We start from the raw sequence: 21589 nt of genomic DNA, 5'->3' as shown, positions 1-21589 counted from the left end.
TGGCCCCCAAAGGTAGCCTGGAAAATGGCATTTTGGAAGCACAGGACAAGCTTCTATAATAAGACAAACTCAGGCAGAACTGGATTGAAGTTTAATGCAAGCATCCTGCAGGGTTGTTTACTCATGATGTGCTAGAGCACACACTTCCTTTAGGGGCCATTAGAAAAGAGAACACATGCTTTGACTCAGAAACCTGCATGCCCATGCAAAAATGTATACTACATACACTTACAGAGCCAGCAAAACACCCCAGATTGTCAAATTTTAGTTTAAAACCAGAGTTACAACACCACTCTTACTTTTGTCACTCTGACTCTGCTTCTGCTGATAAAAAAGAGAATTTCAGAAACTCAAGCTGAAACTTCACAGAAAGAAACTCCACCTCTGTCTTTGAAGCTCCAACTCACCCTTGCTGTTTGGTTAGATTCTGTACAATCTATTTTTTTGTCTGACTTATTGTAAGAAAAAAAAAAAAAGGCCCTTTGGATTTTAAAATTTGATCACTATAAGCCTGTAGGAAGAATAATAATGTTCTGAAGAGATGCAGTGACCTGCTGACTTGCCCCCACAGCACAGGGGGATGAGAAACACCTCTTGGGCTGCAGAACCAAAGCAGCTGAGTCAGCACAATGCTGAACTTGAATTTTGCAGCTGCTTTGTTCATCACTAATTCCCAGGAGCATGGAGATGTCCTAAGATGTTAAGTGTAACTGCAATGAGAGGAAAGCTTTGGTTACTGTCCTACGCTTCAGCAATACACTCAGATCATTATTTGCTCTTGGTCAGTGGGAAAGAGCTGAATTTAAGAAATGGACATTATGTTCAATTGTTAACAGCTGACACTATAAAATACCTGAAATAGTAACTGATCCACCCAATAATAAATTTTATCCACCAAATCTGTTAACAACCAAGTTGATTATAACACTCGGTGTTGCAGGGTGTTAAAAAGGAACCAGTTGCAAAAGACTGAAGATGTATTGATACTTGAAAACCCAGGATAGTGTCCTAGCATATTTTCTAGGCCACAATGTAAGCCATCACTGCTTTTAAGAGCCGAATGTTAATGTTACGTCTAGATGAGCACCGGTGGTGCTGCAGAAAGGATTCCGGTAACTAACCCGCACACCTACACTGCAGCATCGGCCACGGAGCCCCAAACACAAAGGTCTGTATTGTCAGCAAGACAGAAGGATTTCCACAGCCGGCAGCAGCGGCAGCAGCTGCTCTCCCGCTGCGCAGCAGGCGCCAGCAGCACCGTGCACACGGCCAGTTCCTCCGAGAGCCAGCCCCGGTCGCCCTGGGCTCTGCTATCGCCGTGAGCAGGCACCCACCGCATCCCCACACCCGCTCTGCACCGCCCCGGACACGACACAGCCCCGGGGCCGGGGCAGCCTCCCTGCACACCCTTCTCGAGGGGGCTGTGCACAGAGCCCGCGTCTGCTGCTGCCTTTGGAGAAAGCCAGCCCAGCCGCCGGCAAACGAGATGCTCCAAAGCTGCCTAAGTAAAGAATACCTGCATAAGAAAGCTCTCATTTTTGCAAACTACCAGGCACACCCGGCAGTCGCTAAAGGAACGATATAAAAATATTGTGATATGGAATATATAATGATAAAAACTAATTTCATTTAAAAACTAAAACAGACGAGAGAGAAAGCATACATTGCATACTGCAAAGAGCCCCTTGCTCCACAGAGTAATATATGAAGAGCAATGAGCAAAACTGTCTCTACACTGAATTACATGAAACAGAAATTCTGGGTATTTCAGATTTAATTTGTTATTTCAGAAATTATTTTAGGAGCATTACAAATGCTAAAAAGGAATGTGACCTTTAATGTGGGATGGAGAGTTTGAACAATTAGATTGCAAGTGCACAGTTTGCATCTGGTCAGCCATTAAGAGCTGCTTGAAGGCCCTCCCTCTTAAACATATTGAGTCAGAGGCAGACAGACAGCTCACTGTGGTTAATCATTTCCTGCATGATTAATTTCCATGCAAAAAAAGAGGAAGGAACAAACAACTGTAGAAATAAAATAGAATTGATAAATTTAAGGGGAAAAAACCCTGAAATTGCCAATTAAAATGCTGATTGCTCCTCTATGCAAAAGGACTCGACTTCCAAACTAGTGTTGATTTGGTTCTTTCAAAATGCATCACTTTCTCCTAATGAAAGAAGGGAAATTTTTTTTTTAAATCTGAATTTGAGGCAGTTGGGCTATGCTACCAAGTACTTTAGTAAGGTAGCTCTCAAAACAAAAAGGACAACTAACTGTAAACACATTATAAAGTGGTTGGAAAACCACTTAAAATCAGTTTTATACAGATCATGATAGTTTTGCATGAGTCATTTTTTAACAGAGTACAGAGCTATTAAAGTTTTTTGATAAAAAATGTTACAGTGATGTCATGAAATTTGAGCCACCCTTTACTCCCACTTTACTGTGCAGACCCAAGTCATTAGTAAGTCTCTATGTCCCACATTCCACCACCATATTCTCACAAGGCCAGAGGGGCTGCCTGCACTAAGAGTCAGTGCAGGAGTTTGGCATGGTGTGAATGAAAACTTCAGAGGTTTCTGAAGATGCTCCTCCCATGCAACACCATGCCTGTAAATCCCACCTGAAAAAGCCAGGTACTTCTTCTCTTTTTATTAACGTTTCTAAATATAGAGCAACCCATAAATAAATATACAGGCAGATGATTTTAAGCCCCTAAAGAGTTCAGCAAGGGCACTAAACTGAATTCAGTAGAGCATGAAGCTACTTGAATATACTGAAGAGGAACTCCCTTGCAAGGTGAAAAAAAGAATATTTAGAAGACTCTCTGGCCTCACTCACTCACTAGAGGAGTGAAAAGCCTGTCAGACACTTAAGTAACCTGATGCTAGTTTTATTTGAGACACAGGGAATTGTTGTATAAGACCCCTATAGTCACAGGGAGAGCCTGGATTTTCATTCTCCTAACTTGAAGCTGAGGAGGTCTGAAGGAAGAAAAATGTCACCTAAAATGTTATTATCAGTATTTTTGGATCCTTTAACACCACTGACTGGTCTTTTAAGGATGGTTTCTGGGTGAAACAACAATCCTTCTGGTGCAGAGATAACAAGGCTTTGTGGCCTGAGAAAGTACATTTAAAAGGGTGTGAGAATGCAGACTGTCCTATCCTGTCTGGAGGAAGCTGTGATAGCGAAACTTTTCACCCTTAAAACCACTTGCAGGGAACTGGACAGCCAAAAGGGAGACCCACAGAGGAGAAGTGACTTTGGATATCTGAGACCCAGGGAAATTCTGGGGAGCTGCCGCTGCCAGAGAGAGGAAGCCTACTTTACTGGGGACTTTTCACGTTTCAAAGAAACTCTCTGCAGTACATGAAATGAGTGGTTTGAGTATTACTTTCCACCAGACTGAAATGCCAACCCTTACACAAAATGCCAGGGTAGAGTAGGTGCACCAGTGATGGAAAGCTTTTGCCTAGACCCCGAGCTAGAGCTTCGTCTCTTTCCACAAACTGCCATTGGAGGGGTGATGGATGATGGGCTTTATTCACACCAGGTGTATAAAGTGGATGAGGTCTATGTGGTCCCAAAATAGGATTTGGCCCAAGCTGAATGACACACAGGAGGATCTCCCATGGGGAACTGCACCTTTACAAACTCGGCAGTGATCGTCTGGGGGATGCAACACCATCCTGGTGCAGATAGGGAACAAAAAGGAGAGAAGAGGAAAGCAAGAGCCTGGAGGTCTCTGGTAGAAGTGCACGGGGTAGTTCTTGGAGAAGAAACAGATGTAAAGCCCCTATTACAGTGAGCATTTTTTTCAGCCCTACTGAGGCTGCAGAGAGATGATATATTTCTTGTTTTGGTTTGGACATACCCTTTTTAATAAATTGCAGAGTTCTTTTACCTCTTACAACAGTGTGACTGAGCTATGTGAAGGTGCTGGGGAGCTAGTGATGAGCAGTAAAGATAAATAACAACAATAGGAAACAAAGGACATGACTAGTTAGGAAAAAAAGTGTGAGGATGCTGTGAGGTGCTTTCACCTCTTTGTGTATCTTATCCCAGGCACCTGTGCTCTGTCAGCCCTACAGAATCTCCACCTCCCTCCACATCCCTCATGCTCACCTCCCACATCCCAGAGCATCCAGCCAAGAGCAGTGATCCTTCAGGCAGCACTGTCTGCATCTCACACTGGGCAATTCCCCAGAGACCTAAAACCCCCTGAACACTATCAATCTACTTCTTACCATCATAGGAATACAGTAATAAAGCAGGTTACTGTGGGGTATCAGTGACAAGTGAGCCAACAGACCACTGAGCGAGCACATGATTGCTGGGTGCCAAGCAGTAGTAGCTAGCTGCACCTATGGCCCATGGCTACCTGCATCCATCAAACTTCACCTGTCAAATGCAATCAAGAGTTATATGGCAAAAATCCAGTGGTGCTGCATCCGTGGAAAGTTACAGCTAAGAAATTGGCCACTATAGTGTCAGAATGTGGTTTTAATCCAAGTATTTTAAAAATATTTTTCTTGTCAGTGACATATTTTTCAAGATATGCAGAGGATCATAGGCAATGGCTAACTTTGGAGAACTTCCTCTAGTCACCAATATAGTCCCTGTGTGGAAGAAACAGCAAAGCTTTTGGATAGTTTAAGTGTTTGGATGTTGACTTGAGAAAAGCTGATAACGTAAGAGCAAATACACTATAGCAGAAAGTATCTGACTCACTGAAAACAGAAATTGCTTCCGTCCAATCCATACTCCTATAATTTCTTTCAGCCAGTGCTTTCAGAGGAGATATAAAAAAATATTCCTGTCTGCTCAGACTCCGAGAGTCATCTCACATCCCCTGCCACAATAACCTGGCACTGGGAAGCAGGACCTCAGCCCTACAAATGACACTTGGAGCAAAGCCCCTGCACCAGGCACAAGAGGAGGGAATCTCCACAAGGTTTTAAAACAGGCACATGTGAGTCATTCCTCAGAAGGAGGCCAGGGCTAAATCCAGCAGAGAAATCTACAGTTACTGTCCTCAGGACAGGAGGACACATCTTGAGACAGTGCAATGTCCTGCAGCTCTCCCCCACCCTTTCATGTCAAAAAAAGAAGAGCCCTTCCTAGGACCAACCACTCTGCAAAAAGCCCTATGGCAAAAGGCTTCACCCTCTCTCCCAGGCAGAAGTGATGGTTAAGGACTGAGCTGTTTGTGCCTGAGCTCTTTTTCAGCTGTCCAGAGTAGAGTTGTGTGCAGCACTCCACCATCCACAGCAGCCTCTAGTCAAGCCGAGTGTTTGAAACAACATGCAAGGCTGTGTTATCCCAGGCATACTGCCCAATGCAGCCAACAAGGATTCATCCAGGCTGGAGGCAACCTCAGCATGCAGACCTAAAGAAAGCGACATTTGACTCCTGGTGCTGTGGAGAAGCCACAGGGACAATATACTTTGGGCAATAAGGACCCAGTGTCTCTCTCCAGCTTATTCCCTTATCTGTTAGTCCCTGTGAACATTTTGTGTTCACAAAATACTGTTCCTAACACGTAGCCCAAGAGCTTTTCTCCAGTGGGGCTGCTTTTTCCAGTGTCTCATTGCTGTAGTAGTGATCACTCAGTGTCATGTGGCTGTTCAGCACTGCATAGCTTTCTCCCCAAAACCTGAGCTGTTTTAAGCTGTAGGAGCTGTTGGTAGGGTGAACAGGCTAGTTCAGAAATTAAGGATTTCTGAGTATTGGCTCCAGCTTATTCAGTCCTAAATCAGAACAAAAATAATTGCATGAAGTTGGAAGAAGTCCTTAAGAACAGGACTTTTTCTACCAGCTTATCCCCTCAACACAGCACTGCTCATCCCTCTAACCGGACAGGGTCATTCATGGCCTGGCGGTGGCAGGCAGCCCACAGAGAGAGGCAGGAAGGGATGTTTCCTACAACCCACACCTGGTGACCAAGAGGTGGAAAGGCATAGCCTGGCCCTTGGAATCCCCGGCTTGTTACTATGGGAAAACAACTTTTGTTCGTACTATCATACCAGCCTTTTGCCTTTCCATCTATTAATCCACTTTTATTTTTAGGATGTTACAGCTCTGACCAATTGTTTGCTTTGTGTAACATGAAAGCAATTCTGCTATTTAAATCAAACTGACAGAAATCTGGAGGATTTTTTTCCCTTCTCTCCACTGTTTTGTGGCATAACAGGCCAAAAGTACTAGATATCAGTCTGTTTTTTTTCCCGGACACTTGAGCTGTTGCAACTTTCAGTCAGCTCAGAAAGAAGTCAAAAAAGGAATCAAATATGGAGAGTAAGTCCTGGGATTTTGCTGGTGGACTTCTGCTGCCCACAGTGGGTGTGCTGCAGCCCCCTTTGCATCAGTAGTTATAAGAAGAGGGGCTTCTCTCTGCAAATCCTGAGGCTGGGATGAAAAGAGCCTGTTTGGAGCCACAGGTTACATCGTGGGAGCTCTGAGACACCCCACACCACATCCTCTCCGTGCCCCGGGCACTAAATTAATAATGCTGTGACCTGCATAATGCCATTGCTGAAGCTGTGTCTTCTTTCACCTTTGTCTTACCAACCAGATGACAAAAAGCTGTAGTTGAAAACATTTTGCTATAATGAATACTTACAGAAAAGGATCAAGAATCTCCAACACTGTCAGATTATTTTACGTCTCAGTAGGTGTAGGTTTAGAATTGAATTGGCTTCAGCATTCAAATAGGCTTTTTTAACATAAAGCATTTTCTTCATCACAATCAACTAAGTCTTACTAACCATGCAGCAAACTGTGACTAGTCTTCTAAAGGTAGCATCTATAAAATAATATTAAAATAGCAACTGCCTTTAAAGGGGAAATCTGAGGCATATAAGGGCCAGACGTGGAATGAATTTAAAGCACTGTTTTCCAATCCCTGCCTCTTATAAATATTGTGATATTCCTATTAAAATGTTGAAAAACTACAGTGTACAGAGATTAATTCAGATTTCACATCAAAAGCCCAAACAGAAAGTTAAGAGGCCTGGGCAGTCAGCAGGGAAAGAGCAACTACATAAGCAAAGTGCATTAGTTTTTACAGCCCAGGTGTTGATATAAATTAGAGTAACTTGAATATCTGTCATTAGAAGAGCAATCTAAGACTGATCTGCCCAGAGTGTGGGAAAAATAAAACAAAACCCAGCCTCAGATCTGCATAATGTAAGGTAGCTTGCTTTGCTAAAAACAGTGGAGGAAAAGAAACACCACCTCAGAGCCAGGTTACTGTTAATAAAAGCCTCAGTTCAGTGCAGCAAGCCCATAAATAAGTTTTGTGAGAAACAGGCAACCAAGACTGGTAAAGATTTTAATTAAAAAGAAAAAAAATCTAATTTTCCATTCTGAAAGTTAATTTTGAATGATTTGAGACTGCGAAGTGCTGAGACTACAAACCTCCACTAAACAGGGTGGAGATGGAGAGTCTGATTTTACTCTCATTAGAGTTCATGGAAAGGCTCAGGACAGTTTTCAGAGGAGGCTGGATGAGAGCCACTGTACCTTCTGACTTTGCTGAAAGCATCTGAATTGAGATCAGACTTAGAGATTAAGAAGAGTGCATCCCATGAAATCCCTTGATGATCTCTGCTGTACAGGGATTTGCACTGTAGCTCGAGGTTAGTCATTAAACCAGATCATTTGTGAGGCACCGAATCCTATTTGCACGTAAGTAATGAATTTGAGAAGTGTCACAGTCAGCAAGGCTCCCACAACGCCATCCTTTGGATGCCAAAGGCTGGTGGAGCAAGGACCACAGCCATGACCATGCACAGTGATACCATGACTTGTGTTCAGCACTGCCGGAATCTTGCTTCATGAAGCTAGGGAGAGCATCCAGCAAGGTATACTTTCGTCCGTCTCAACGGACCATGACCTATTGAAAAACTCCCCGTAAATTACCCTCTGTGCCCTGCTCACAGACCACAAACTGAATAGAAACTCACGTCACATCTTACAAACTGACTAGATACTAAATGAAGACTCATTCTGCGTGTGACTTGTATCCCATGTGTTCACAAACCTTCTCTGACCTCCAGTCCAAAAAAGCCATAAAACAGCATTTGATCTGCCATTTGAATGCTTATTTCAGTAACGTGGCCAGGAAAACTTAAGTTCTTTGTAAACTCTGCTGGGTTGCTACAAAACAATTACTTTTTTATAATTCACATTCCTAAAAGAATTAATCCAAGTTTGGTAATAAAGCAATTGCAAATTTTCAGTTTTCTGAGGCATAAGTGAATATACACAAGATACACCATTACTTTGCACACTTAGGAATTTTTAGTATTTACTATGATTGGTATTTTATCTTAGATCCCCTTCTCTGAAAGCAGCTACAAAATAAAACTCTCTCTCTCTCTTACAAATTTTATATGACTAGCTTACAGTAATTAAAAATTAGTATAGCTTTCAACCCCCCAAAACACTGATGTATGTGACGCTGGGCAGTGCACGCTGGGCATCTGCACTCACAGGCAGTTGGACGACAAAGAGACCATTTGCACAAGCACTCAAAGAAACTCACAGCATCCGTTCTTACTTGCTTGGAAGAGAGCTTCTGCCCTCTGAGGTTTGGCCTGCTCTGTAGCTCATACTGTGTCTCAGAAAGCTTTCAGATGGGCTGCTATGGTTTCAGTAATTATTTTTAAAGGTTCTCGGCAATATAAAAACAAATCTGTGCAAGAGTCTTTAAAATCAGGATGGAAATAATAAGTGGGAGGGAAAAGAGGAGGCAAAAGTAATCTGAAACAAAAAGAGTGCTTGCTTGAGTAAACAACCCATCCCCAAACTCTGGGACTTCAATCTCCCTTTCTTCACATTGGAGCCAACCTTAGCTCACCCCAAACTACTCAGATACCACGGCCAAAAGTTGACCATCTGCTCTAAAGGGTCTACAAAACTTTAGAAACTGCATCCAAAGCAATTAAAAAACCCAACCAAAACCCAAGGTTAAGGATAAGAGATTAATTTTAATCTTAAATATTTTACCATACATATATTGGTTTGAAATGGATTCATTTAAAAACAACAAAGAAAAGCAATAATATTACTGAAAACATATTACTGCACACGTGAAATTACATGATCATCTAATATCCTGGTAGTACTGGCAAATGATGTCTTGTTCTAATCTGTATTACAAACAAGTCCAAAATGTTATGTTCCTGCACCACCAGATTATTTGCCTGGTTGGAATTCAGCAGTAAACTTCTCCTGCAACTTACTTCAGAGATATACATAGAGGAAGCAATACATTATTTCTACTAAAAATTGTCTAATAAGACAACTCAAAAACTATCTTTAGATGGCTTTTACAAAACTAACAGAGCAGATAACCATTAAGTAACCACTGAATAAAGTAGACTAAAAGTTGCCATTATCTCTACATTGTTTGGTTCTTTGTATCATATATAAAATCTACTAAATCTGATAATCATTTTCTCTATTTTAAAAGGCATAGATTTTATAACATACCCATATTAATTGTGTCAGAGCCACCACTTTTATTACTATAGCAAGATAAGCTTAATTTTAAAATTCTATTTTTTTAAATAAAAGTAAAACAAAAAAAGTATCAGCTGTCCTTAGCTGATAGGAACTACTTTGACTTCACTCCAGACCTTTCTTAGGTCTCTTCTACCAGAGGAACATATAATCCAAAAGTTGTAATAGGAATCTGTACAATATATGATGAGGGCTGCCAGTGGAAGCTCTAGGGCTAAAGCAGACTGCCAGCAGGGAAGAGAAAGACTTGTCTTTTGCTTCTGCAATACTGAACTACTGAATCCATCACAAGCCTTATTCTGAGCTGACCAGAACTCCCCTGCCTCCAACAGCAGTCACTGGACAAAACAAACTGCTACCTGATGGAAATATGTACAGAAACCCTGCAGAGGACCTCCTGTTCTAGACTCCCTTCTTGTGAAGAGCAGCTTCAGAGTAAATTAATAGTTTGTTGACTGCCCTGCAGGAGATCACCTCCAAGCCAGGGGCTTGTGGAACCGGTGGACTGGTTTTTGGAAATGTCCCCAGGCAAGGAGCCTGATGCCCAGGTGGCTGCTACCTCAAACTCCCATTCACAGCTGGAGCAGTGGAAGGATAAACCTGATATTCCTCTTCCTCTGTTTCAGTTTAGTTTGGCTCTTTGTGAAGCATTCAAAAATCTAACCCACAGTGCATTGAATACTTCTCCACATGTAATAGGAGAGACCTTGGCCTTCAGTATCTGAAGGCATGTGTGCAAATCACTGGCAATACTCATGTGCTGTTCCTATCACCGGCAATTTCCACTTGGTCCAATCTGGAAAACATCCTGAGTAACACGAGGGTGAATTTTTCTGTTAAGTATTTCCAACACTGCCTTTTGGCAAGAAAAAATGTCAAAAGTCACTTGGAAAAGAAAGGTACAGCTAAGAGATGTTTCAATTATTTCATAAATAAGCTGCCAAGATGCAAAGAGCAAAATCCAGGCAATAATAATATTCTTCATATTTATACTATTAGAAGCCAAGCAGAGATCAGAATATTGACCAATCACAATTATGTTTTGTTTAATTTACTAGAATAGAGCTACAACAACAATTCAACTCAAAATAGCTTTGTAAAGCCATTTTTATATAAATAATTTCATCTACTTTTGCAGCAGTACTTGATATTTATGCAATATAATATTTATGAAATATAGGTGAGATAAAATTGAATCAGAGGGTTCAGATTATCCATCTGGGCCTTTAGCTGAAGACTCAAGCATTGACAGTGGGACCATGAAATTTGCACATATACATGTGAGTACACAGTCCACACATGCAGCAGATGATGCCAACTGAAACACAGTAAGGGCAACAAAGTTAAGTTGTCTGTACCTAATCTAAGGTTTTCATTGTCCAGCTGAAGGCCCTATAAGTTAAGATAGCTTCTGAAGATTTCACTTATGAAATACACTTATCTACTTGTTTTGGCAGTTATCTAATAGATGGTAAGGTCCAAGTTCTGTTTTGCATCAGTCTGTGGTTCTTTCAAACTCAAAGCAACTCTAATGTTACATGAAAGACAGAATCTAGATTCCCTGATCTACCTGGAGAAGCACAAAAATTTGTATGAGTTTAATAATGTGGGATTTGGGGAAAAAATAGTGGGAAATAAATTTTATGTCCTGACAAAGTTTGAGACATAAGAGATTTCTATCTTAATCAGGAATTAAAAAACAACCCAAACATTCTGTTGTTGGAAGTCCAAATTTCAGCAGATCCTATATTCCACTTCAAGTATTCTAAATTTCTTTTAAAAGCTCACTTTAGAATTTTCTAATTTATAAAATTTAAATTTTGTACCAAAGACTCCTTTCATCTCAGGGAAAGAAAGGTTTTGATAGGTTTTGATAAACTGATAAACTGATAGTATTAATTAGAACATATTTTCAATAAAAGTGTCCCAAGAAACTATAACTACAATCAATAACTTTGACACATAAACTAAATTTTCCAACTTAGGCATCTAAATCCAATTGCTAGATGCTTATGTTTTCTCAGCTTCCTTAAGGTATAGAGATGGTGCTGCCAACCTGGCACAGGGGTCTCTCACGGACTCCTGATGTTCTGATTATCCCTGGTCCTGGGAGGGACATGGGGCAAGTCAGTGCTACTGGAGCTAAGATTGGGAGGACCCAGATGCAGACAAGCCAGGGGGGCCACAGTCCTGTAAAGGGCTCTAGTTTAAAACAAGGCACAAATCAAACAAAAAGCAACCAAGGACACCAAACTGAAAACGCCCTTCTGCTTTCTTCCCCATCTCCGATTACAGAAGTTTTTGCTCCAATTTATTTCTCTTTGGAAACAACTTTTTACAGCTGCACATGGCAAGTACTTAGCTAGTGAGCAAAGAAGATGGAAAGAATGATTATTAATGGATTCTGCCAAAAAATAGGGCAAAGTCTTTCACAGCTTAGGACAAGAACTAGTTGATCTTCCCCTAAGTGAAGAGGAGGCATGTCTTGTGCTGCCTTCCTGAGAAGGAAAACAGCACAGCCGCACTGCCTACTGCAGCAACCCAGGCTGGAAACATACAGCACCCTTCCACTTTCTACTTGTGAAGCTGGTTGAGTCAACACACACTAAACCAGAACGTTTGCCCAAGTAAAAACCAAGCAGTTCCATTTGGTTATCTGCATTTTATTTTAAATATTTATATCTCTAGTTGTTTTCTATGACCTTTGACAACCAATTGTTTCCATGCAGCAAGTGTAGTCAAAGGCAGTGTGCCATGTGGGTGCCAGTCCTGCAGGGCATTGGTCTACCAGAGTGCCCAGGACACTGCAGTGACATCCCATATGAGGTTGTATCTAGCTGACTGCATAGGTCAGACCCAGGTGGACGTGCTAGGCAGTTGAATATGCCAAGAGGGACAAATCAACATCTTGCCTGAACTCGGCAGGAGCTACAAGCCATTGTTTGAGGAGAGACAAGCTGCCCCAGACAGCTGCTCTGGGGTCTGCAGTGGCTCCTGCTCTTGCCAGGTTTTTGGAAGTGGTGCCCAGCCAGCATTGCACCTTCATGATAGCTGGCAGCTCTGAGGCAGCCTGCCACACAGGCCGTGCAGGACCTCACTGGGAGCCCAGGAAGCAGCTGGGTTTGGAGATTATTTGCCTCTATTCAAGACAGTGGGTCTAACTGAGCTCCTGCTAATATTCCAAATGCAGCTTTTTGCGTAAAAAGTAATAGTTTGTTGTAGTTCAAGCTAAAAAAAAAAAGTATGTATGGCATACCACCGCCACGAAAAAACATACCCACAAAACCAAAAGCAGCCACATACCATCATTCAACACTTGCATTTCCTCTTTAGAACATTCAACATGTCCTCTTACTCAGGAGAGTCCTCCACAGGACTGCTCAAATTTGTCCTTGCTAATGCCAGTCTACCAGAAGCTCAGAGAAGAAAACAAATTAGTCACAGCAGGCTGGAGTACTCAGTGCAGGTGCCCTGAAACAGCAGGTATTGGAGGGTGGCAACTAATTTCCCCTTTAATTTATTTGTAATAGGAGTGGCTGTCACAGTTGTTAAGCCCTAGCTAAAGTTAGCATCACATCTGCCAAATCCTGTAAATACGGCCAAAACCCTGACCAGACTGACTGAATTATTTGGTTAGCTTGCATGGGCAAAACTAGACTGTGTTTATTTTCAGAAAATTTGAAGGCTAAGTTTAGCATATGGCAGACTGAAATAAGACTCTCAACATCTCTGCTTTCAAAACCAGAATTTATAATTAAATGGAGAGTTAAGAGCTACTTAAAATCTGAGGCCACAGGCTTCCAGATAAAAAGAAAATTTTTTCCAAACTCAGAGAGCTGTAATATCTGGATCAAACCCACAGCTGCAAGGAAGCTTTATATTGATTTATGGGGGCATAAGATGTTATTACTCTCATGAAGTCTACTTTCTCTCTTAAACTGCAGGCCTGATGACTGGCAAAGGACCATTGTTTTGTTCTATATCTGCCAAGGCCCCCGTGAGCAGGCAGACTCCCAGAAAGCCAGGTTACAGGGGGTGCCAGTCTGGGCACCATCACAGAGTCAAAAAACTCTGCTTCACAGAAGGGGTACAGTAGCACCAGGGCTGCTGTGTCAACAAAGCAGGAACTCCACAGACTAACGCTTCTTTAGGTGAGCCCTGATCCATCAGAACTTAACATTAGGAAAAGCTGGTTTTGCACAGCCAGCATGAATTTGAAGTTTGCCATTAGTACCAGAGATTTGAGATCTGTGTTAAAAATGAGCAGTTTGCCACAACTGTTCACCTGAGACAGCAGCAGGTCCTGCCTTTTCAGGTCTCCCTCTTATGCCAGGATCAGACCTGGTTGTTACGTGCCAGCTGCTAACAGTAACTCAATACTTTCCCACAGTGCTAAGTATAATGCACTCATTTTACCTGTTCACTCTCAAATTAAAAGAGCAAAATCTCCTCAGGAAACTCAGGAACAGAATTTTACCTTCCCTCCCTGAAAAGTGGAGTATGGAGTATACTGTACTGTACATACGGAAATGTTAATTTTAAAGGCCATAACTATTCGGCATTCATCAATAACCAGAGAAATTCAGTCATGTCAACAAGGAGACTGAAATACTGAACAAAAGACAGCAGGGCTGGAAGAAGGCATCTACTCTTCCACTGAGTCACTATGGCAGGTATTTATCTCTTTTCTCTCTAAAAATCTCCACTGATGGAAACTCTGCAATATCCCTCAGTCATCTACCTCATTAGCATGACAGCAGATAAAGCTTTTCCCAGTACTTAATTTAGACCTCATTTGCTGTGATTTCATTTACTATTTCTCATCCTATTTACAACTGATGCTTAGAAGAATTTATTCCTTTCCTCTTCATGGTTATTTGAAAACTGTTTACATGTCCTTTGATCTTCTCCTCTTTAGGCTAAGCAATCATATTTCTTTCAGTCTTTCTTCATAGGTTGTGTTTGTGCTGCCTGTCATCATTACTGTGTTCATAGGACATTCCATACTCCCATATCATATGTGAAATGGGTGAGGGTGACATAATTCACCATCTTTATCTCAGTATTGAATTGTAAATTTTTTTGCAGCATCCAATTTACTAATTTGAAATAAAATATAAACATCAATTTAAAAATACTGATATTTTCCCTATCTGCATGTCTCCCTCCTTTAAACAGTCCATCCTTTCCTATCACCGATGTCCAAAGAGGTATGTTTGACTACTGATCACTCAGTAGTACCCTCTTTTTTGGTCCTGTAGAAATAACTCTTCAAAAAATGGTCTTTGCACCAATCCTCATCCTGTAGCAGTCCATCATGCCTTATAAGAGTTGTGGATCCACGAATGAAGCGAAACATTTCTGTTCCTAGGGCTAACTGTTCCCTCTCACTTCTCCCAAGCCTGGCACCCAGATTTCTTCAGACTGTAGTTTCCAAAGCAAGTGCACTGCTGAAACTACACCAAAACATCAACCCACATGGACCAGCTATAGACCTTATCAAGGAGGAACCCTGAATGGTTTTGTACTCATGTCTACAGATAACCAAAATCGCAGGCACCTCTGGGATCCTCCCAGCATCAGTTTCTACCTGGTCCACTAATCACAAAGAAGCCACAGTTGGGGCGTACAACACAGGGTACATGAGATAGAAAATAATCCTTGATCTACTGGACTGCACCAGCTCTAGGTCGGCATGTTGCAGCCTTTCTACAGCACATACTTTCTGATGGACCTTCTGCTTCAGTGAAAAAAAAAAGTAAACTCACTGTTCTTTCTTTCTTATTAACTATATGTCTCAGTGAACCTTTTCATATTATTACTGTTCATTAGCACCACATCATAAAATTTGTAGGCTTCACTGTACAGTTTTCAAGTGTAATGCCATCTGGTCTAAGTCAGGACAACTACACATTACAGTGCTTGGTCATATAATATCTTAGGTCTCCTGACCTACTTGCCAAGTGTCAAATCCCTTCACTATTAGCCTTGTGCTACTGGAATGAAAAAAAAAACAACAAACCAACCTGCTGCACATGTTAAAAGCTTGTGGATTTGGCATAAAATTTGATGTAACCTAAAGCACCTAACTGTCATTAGGAAAGGTGTGCCACATCAGAGAATGCCAGTAAACTGGTACTGCCATTAATCCTGCCCTGGAGAAGAATGACTCCTATATTGTCACACTGCAATCTAAGACATGAGATGGCTCTACACCTTCCAACTCTTATAGGCCAGGAATGCCACACACCAGAGATGTTTCCCTGTGCTGCTGCTCACACCATGACTTCTATCCACTCCCATCCCTCTCGGTGCAAATCCCACAGGTTCTGTACCTGGTCACCAGCAGGAGAGATGTTTTCATAGAATACAAGGCCTGGTCAATTCATCCAGAATACACTTCCTGAAGTTAATTCAATTGCAAAAACATTTCCCAGGTTGCACACTCCTGCAAGGAAGAAAAGAACTATTAATTGTGAACCATTTGGGATCACAGAGCCTGGGTACGTATCTACTATGTATTTCCTTGCATAAATTGAAATTCTGCATGAGAAACTGGCAGCATGTGAAGAAGAGCCCCTCTCCTTCTAAAGAGGAATTAGAACAGGAAAACACACTGGCTGTGCTCTCCATATCAGTCCCTGAGGCCAAAGAACCCAACTTGTTCTCAAAGAAATTTAAGATAATTCCCCAGCTTCAGCATAGCACAGTAAAAGCCAATATAAATGGTGGAGGGAAAACAGAAAAGCATAAAAACCCCGTAGATGGACATGATGGTAGGACTGAACAGAATTATCCACTACTACAGTTGCTCCTCATAAGAGACATAGTTTGATGACTAGCTTTGTAATAAGGAGGTTTCTATAGTTTAAGCTAGAGAAAAATGCAGGCAAAAGCTGAAAAAAATCCATTAAACAAAAGTAAAATTAACCTCCTTCAATGTCTAGATGCTTTTAACAGCTAATTACAGAAATGACTTGCAGAACTTGCATTCATGTGTGGGAGCAAGGAAGGCAGAGGGAACAGCTAGCAAGATGTGACAGAGATGTGCTGCAAATAATATCCCAGCAAAAGATACACTTGTCCATTTGATATATTTAGCATTACAACAAAAAAAAAAGTCTTTAACAATGCAGTAATTTTAAAATAAAATATAAGAACAGTAACCATTCAGCATTTTACAGATTTACTTCTATTTAGAAACCAGTCTCAAGACTCCAGCCCCTCACTGCCATGAAATCTTTGCATACACTATGAGGTGAAATGAAACCTGCTATAAACTCTCTGAAGCTGGCTCATGCAGTTCAGGTTTGCATTAGGTGGTGTTTCACATCTTAACTCCTACTTCTTCCCTTGCAGAGAGTAGAATACTGTGGATGTGGATCCAGGTGCACAGTGGACACAAGATCAAAAGAGTAATGCAGACGAGTAGTTTTTGGGGAGCAAAACTGGCCAGTAACTAAGGTGGCATTGAGTGATTTATTCTGTTTATTTGCAGAATTAAGGATTCTTTAATGTTGCTTTCATCTAACTGAAGTTCTCTCAAACCTAAAAACATCTATACTAACACTGGCCAAGGGAAAGAAATAAACATAAACAATTAAAAAAAATACAGAAAAATTAATTTTTCTTCCATAGAGGCTATGAACACACACAAACACATGCACACAGTCTCTCTCCCTTCTGAAGTTCAACAGAAGAGCAGCATTTTTTTCCTGAGCACAGAATTTGTCCCCATCTGGTTCCATTTTTTACTATTTTCTTTTTTGGTTTCCTTCTCTCTAATTCCAATGCATATTTATTTCATTTTGTTTAGTCTGTGCTCTTTATTCCCTTTCCTCTTTTTGCAGATTTCCTTTTTAATTTGTTAGAGGAAGAAACATTCTTTCCCTGGTTTTCATAATACAAGCTGGTGGAAAGAGCCCATTCAGAAATCCTCTCTCTTCAACAACCACTCCTGCTCTTTCAATCCTGGTTGCCTGTCTTCACTCCTGGTAGCAGAGTAGAAGTGTTAGGTTTATTTATTTAGGAAAGTGTATTGGTTTATTTTTTAATTCAATTTCAAATGGCTGGCACAAGCCTCTGCGTGGAAGCTCAAATATATTATTTATGAGCCATTATATTTAGCTTAAAACAACTCCTAATCTATTTGAGATGAGCCACTGTAAGACAGGATTAGACTGAAATGAAAATGTCTGCAGTGGGATTTTACTAAATTGCTTTTAAATCACATTCCTAGTTAAACAGTGCTCTGGTGAAGGCTATAACCCCTAATATATCAGAAAGGCTGATCTGGGGCAGAACTTTGGCTCTCTGAAAACTTGCTGGTTTTACAGAAGCAGGGGAGCCCAGCTAAGGCCAAAGCCTTCTCTGCATGTAAAACCTCAAAGCTTGAAACATGAGAGCAAGCTCTCAAGGCTGAGCCACAGATCTGTTAACTGCCCAGAAACAGAGCCCTGTCATTCCCAGAAACAGAGCCCCGCTATTCCCATCTTCTCGCCCAGACCCTCAGTGCTGTGCAGCAGGGCCAGATGCAGCACCCACTTCCACGTGCGGGAGGAGGCGAGTACTTCCCTGCTTGTGCAGCCTGGTCTGTCTGGAGCCACTGCATCCATCTTATGCAGATGTTTCTATGCCGAGAACAGGATGAACGCGCTGGGTGGGATGAGGAGGCTGAGAGAGCTGTGCAGCTTGGTCTGGTTTTCTACATAATCGGGGAAATGTTCTTAAAAATATTTGGGAAGAAGTATGGGCAGTTTTAGGAACACTTTCCTGACACTCAAATATCTGATTTTAACATCTGTCGTGCCCTTGTTACAGCACTGTCATCCCCAGTAGCTGCATTTCACGCTAGATTGTTGCCACTGCCACTGTACAAGCCTCTGTCTCACAGGTTGTGACATTGCCCGGTGAGCAGGGGGGGCACTTGCCACCACCGCCTGAGCCCTATGCGGCCGTCACCTCCTCTTCCCCCCATGCTCTCCCAGCACCATGCAGGCCCTGTGCTGGGATTTAATTTGTTCATATTCTCTGCACTATTACTACTATATTCTACATTTTATCATCATTAAGGTTGCTTTCTTTGTAACTTTCATTGCAACTTGGCATTTAAGATTTATAATTAAACACAATTCCCTAGTAATTTAAAAGTAAGAATTATATTTTTGCATAGGAGTACAGAACATACATCCCATTAAACAGTCTCCCTCTGAGAGCTCCCAAGTTCTCCAGAACCAACCAAGTGCCATTTTATTCCAGATACAGTGTGTTCGCAATCAAAACCCTTCAGCACAGAAAAGTCGTGATGGAATTCCTCAACAGAAATCACCAGGAATGAGAGAAAACCTTAACAAGAGACTACACCAGTAAAATCAAAGAGAACAGCTAGTTGGTACAGCCAAAACAAACAAAGTGAAGTTTTCACTACAGTCAGTGGTTTTAACCTGTGCTTGGAAAAGCGCTTTCTGGTATTTATTCACTGAATACTTCTATTAAAAATTCAGACCTTTTACTTATATGAAAGTCTTAACGAGATAGAGAAGATTTCATTCACACGTCTAATGTGACTCAGGTCCACATTGCTGTTGTACTGCAAGGCAGGCTCCAAGCTTCTCACAAACCAAGCTAACTCACAGATGAGCTTCCCATTTTTGCCCTGTACCATTCTGCTCTGAAAGCCCACGTTGTTTACTACCTGCGAACGCAACTGCCACATGGACCACTCCTTATCCACTGCCACCAAAAGTCAGTGAAAATACACATGCAGAACCCCCGTAGGATAGTTAAAGAGATGTTTTAAGAGGACTAACCTGTGCTATTTGAATCCGTTGGAGGTCACCCAGTTCTGAACTTCCTCAGCAGCTTCAGTCTTGTTTCCTGTAGAGTGGCATGTGACACCACACTTCCTCACCGCACCTTGCTAGACTCACTTTGCTGATGTTTTAAAATCAGATGAAACTGTCCCTAACAACATGTTTAAGAAATTTCTGATCTATTGTTGAACCACTGACATTTTTGCATAGCCAGAGAGTCCTCTTCTACTGCCTTCTGAATCACTCCACGATTCAATGGACCTTTCTGTACTTTCTTGATATTGATATCAAATGCTGAATGTGATTCTGCTCAGTGTCCCCCCTGCTTCTTTAAAGAGGAAACAAATGCAGTAGTGGAGAATGTAATTACGCTGCAAGTGTGGGAAACTTCACTTAAAGGGTATTTGTTTATCAAATTTTCATAGTGGTAATGAGTTGATGAACTCAAACAGATGCACTTATCAGCAATTTTCAGAAATATTTTCCTTTGAATACGGCAAACAGAAGTTTGAGTCCTATGAAAAGTAGTTCATGTCTTTAGAAGAGTAGGGTTTTCTCAGCTGTAACAGTGTGAATACATATATGTTATCTAGTGCAGGGATGAACAGGCCTGAATATATGTCACAAAAGGAAGGACAGTAAAGTCCTGGATTAGAGTAGTATGTTTACAGGACTAGTCAATACATGTTGCTTTATCATATTTTTCTTAAAGTCACACGAATTTTGGAAAGGCAATCTAATCCTAAGTGGTACCAACACCAGAAATACTGACACAGCCTGGAGATAAAGTTTGAAGACTACCATATCAGAGGAGAGGCAGAATGGTCTTACCAGGGTCAGCAAGGAGACACTGCTCTGCTTGAAGATGCTCCTCGTGGAACATGTTAAACACTCTTCAGTTAGGCTAATGGAAAGTAGTGGAGATAAATTAAATATCCCTTTATTTAGTGAGAGCTGAAATAACAACGTCCAGTACCTGGGGCACTGATCAGCCTGGCAAGGACTGTGTGAAGGCAGCGGGTTACAAAGCCAGAGGGGTTCCCTTACAGACTGACTGCAAACATCTGTGCTGGAGCACAGATTGGGTTTAGCTGCACCTAAGTGTGAAAGTGAAGACCCTGAAGGTAGGAAGAGAGTGAATAAACAGAGAGCAATGCTGCACATTTGGGATGCAAAGCTTTTGGCACTCATTCATGGCTGTCCTGCCAACACCATTCAGTTCTCCCACCACACGCCACAGTTGTCTCAAGTGTGTTGGCACAGTGGTTCCACAGCCTGTGCCATGGACCACATTGAGGAACTGATCTAGTGGTCACAGGGTGATCAAATTTTTTCTTTTCTTTTTCTCATTCTCAGACATGAGGGGACAAGTGTTAGCAGGAAGCCACTACCCAGGCTGTAACACAAAACCACAGCTACAGTGAGAGACCCAAGCCAATGGCAGCCGCTTCTCTGCCCACAAATTGACGCATTCTATGTAATTTCTACATAAATTAAGAGGTTTCCACTAAAACGTCATCTTTTAAATTAACCTGTGCCAGATGAAGACACCAGTGTTGTGAGCAGCCTCCCTGTGACCACCAGCCAGAGAGTACATTCCTATCTGCTGCCTCAGGGCTTCTTACCACTGCTTGCTTGTTTACTACTATCAAATGAGCCAAACTAGATCTAACAATTTTTATCAGTGGGTTAAAATAATCTGGCTAATCCCATTGGAAATGAAGTGGCAATGTTTTTGAGGATCCCACAGAGATGTGGGAGTAATGAACTCTGGCAGAGGTAGCAACAACAGGATTTCATGGGGCAGCAGCTAAGCATTGAACAAATCACACCCAGCTAATAAGAGATGTAAGTATTTTATGTGTAAATATGTAAAGGATACCCACACAAAACGAAATATATTCATGATGGAAAAACATCCCAAAACTAGTCCACAAAGTGAATGCTTTTATGTGAGATACTTTCTGAGCACACACATACCCCCCTACTTGTGCACACACATCTGAGCTCCTGCAGCTGTAGTAGGAGAGCATGTGCAAACACATGTCTGCAGATGCACCTGCTCTGCCCCACTGAAGGTTTTGGGCCAAATGGCCAAGGTATTATTTACACTGGAAGACATTTGAGAGCTCTGTAAGGCTCATGCAGCTTAAGCATTTTCCCCCCAGTAAGCGTGCAGAGACATGATACACCAGACCCTGAGCTTCAGAGGCACTGAGGGGAAGTTGAAGAGTTCAGGAAGTGGC

At 41.7% G+C, this 21589-nt stretch overlaps 1 protein-coding gene across 1 annotated transcript in view; it reads right to left on the bottom strand.

The window, feature by feature from the left end:
- Positions 1 to 21589, bottom strand: part of WIPF1 (WAS/WASL interacting protein family member 1) — a 56378-nt gene that overhangs the window by 19588 nt on the left and 15201 nt on the right. The window contains exon 2 of the mRNA XM_027636525.1: positions 15867 to 15979. The gene's annotated coding sequence lies outside the window, so the exon portion shown is untranslated. The remainder of the gene's footprint in view (positions 1 to 15866; positions 15980 to 21589) is intronic.

This window comes from Corapipo altera, unplaced genomic scaffold, assembly GCF_003945725.1.
Source record: "Corapipo altera isolate COAL_440 unplaced genomic scaffold, ASM394572v1 45, whole genome shotgun sequence".
Lineage (NCBI taxonomy): Eukaryota > Metazoa > Chordata > Aves > Passeriformes > Pipridae > Corapipo > Corapipo altera.
This window is presented reverse-complemented; position numbering and strand designations above follow the sequence as displayed.